The following is a 2,235-nucleotide window of genomic DNA, read 5'->3' on the forward strand; positions in this document are numbered from 1 at the left end:
GAGACCACAAAACTCAGGACTTCTGGTAGTTCTCAGTATATCAAAATTTACTAAAGGTGGTAGAGTGTTTTTGTATTTAGCTCCCAATCTTTGGAATAGTCTTCCTGACAGTGTTCAGGGCTCAGACACACTTTCCCCAGTTTAAATGTAGATTAAAAACTCATCTCTTTAGTCAGGCGAACACAAAATACTTCCCATAATCTTGTGCTCTAATACAACAGATCAAATGCGCATTATCATCTAGTGCTTGCTAATATTATGAACAGCATCTACGTTAATTCCTCTCCAGTGCTTCTCTCTACCCATCACGAGGCATCCAGAAATTGTACCAGCTTCGACTGTCTTCCGTGCCATGAAGATTTTGGACCTCCACTGAGGCCGACTCTGAGGAATCTGAAGCATATAATATTAATCTTGAATTTTTGCATTATATTAATCTTTATATTAACATTTGTTTTATGTTTATGTTCTGTAAAGCTGTCTTGAGACTATGACAATTGTTAAACGTGCTATACAAATAAATTCGAATTGAATTGAAAATCTTATTTCCATATTGTATACAAACATTTAAATAGCTTTTAAATCACTTTATGTCTTTCCAGTGTAATTTTTCCTGGTAATAAACTGAACAGGATACTCAAAATTCAAATGAAAAAAAAAAAAATCATTCACAGAAACAACATGATTCAATAGAGAGATAGTTTATTAATCAACATTTTTATTGCACTCTAGAACATTATTAATTTTTTTTAACTCTTCATTTTCCTAACACTTCCTGATTAGCATTTTCTCAAGAAGTTAAATTAATAAATACAGTGTATAGCCAAAGTAAAGTACTGTATTTTACAGTACATGCTGGAGTTCTCATCTATGATAGGATTAGAAGCTGTAGCTTTCTACAATGGTATCTAGTTCTTGGCAGAAAACCAAACTTCTGCTTTCTGTCAAAATCCATTGGTAGCTTTGTACATTGGTAGCATTGTTTGGTCTGATTTGTTTCTCTGACAGGGAGGGTACAGTAAACTTACATATAAGACAAAAATGTAGTGATATAAACTGAAAAACCTCTTTAAACACAGTAGAAGTTAAAAACGACCATGTAAGGGATAGTCGGTACAGCTGTAAAAATGTTTAGTTTTGAGATAAATTACATAAAGGTTTTAATTTACAGACTTAATATTTCCCACATTACATCATGTAGTTGCGTGCAAGTTTTTCCATATTGTCCAGGACCTATGCCTTGAGGGAAACCTTGTTACAAGTATGTCCGCCCCTTTGTGTGCTTTCATTTAAAAAACCTTAAAACCCTCTTAAGGTTTACCATGTTGATCTTGTAGCAGGAAGGGTTTATATCAGCGTGCTAAGAACTGATTATCTGTTGGAAGGAGCTGAAACAATTAATGGCTAGGAATTCTTGATTACTTAAAAGCTCTTTGAAGCATAAACATCTAGTCTTGGCTTCAAACTGAGTTTCAATTTGCATATATAGTCCACAGACTCAAATGATGGCTGTTTTATGATTTCAATAACTGAAATATACTTGTAACAACCAGAAAGATAATGAAGGAATTCATGTGGGATGTGCAAGAGTTATGATGAAAGGCAAAGACTAAGGCCATGTATGTACCAGACTGTGTTTGAAATGGATGACTGCCAGAAGAAAAGAACAAAAACACTCCCTAATATCATTAGGCTAAAAAAGAATGTGCTGTCTGGCTGAACAAACGTCATGTAAAACAATTTTTATTCATGAATCTATCTACAGTATTACAAAAAACTAAGTAAATAACTAATTCATACTGTATAGGTGTATTACATGTATGTTTAATGTTAAGCTGAGCTTTGAGAGTTCAAATCAACCTTGTAAAGTAAAAATGTTAATGAAAACATGCTTTGTTCATAAATATTTAGATAAACTTAATCCCCAGTGAATGAATCATTAGCTGCAGTAGGAAATTCAGCACAGTGTAGTGTTGCACATCCTCTAGATGTGACTATGATATTCATGTAGATTAATGTAGCTTAATCTAAGCATAGAAAATATTCTATAGGTCATAACATGGTACTTACATGGGATAAATATTTCTGAGGGTTTAGTAGAAACATCCTTTAGAGGCTGCAATAATAATTGTGCATAAAGAAACTGTGTTGAAGCAAAAAGGACTTGACGTTGTGCCTGGGAAGCCTCATAATGTGGTGATATGTACACAGTGTTAGGGGGAGAGGGGCGAGGCT

This window comes from Tachysurus fulvidraco, chromosome 3 (genome assembly GCF_022655615.1).
Source record: "Tachysurus fulvidraco isolate hzauxx_2018 chromosome 3, HZAU_PFXX_2.0, whole genome shotgun sequence".
NCBI classification, from domain to species: domain Eukaryota; kingdom Metazoa; phylum Chordata; class Actinopteri; order Siluriformes; family Bagridae; genus Tachysurus; species Tachysurus fulvidraco.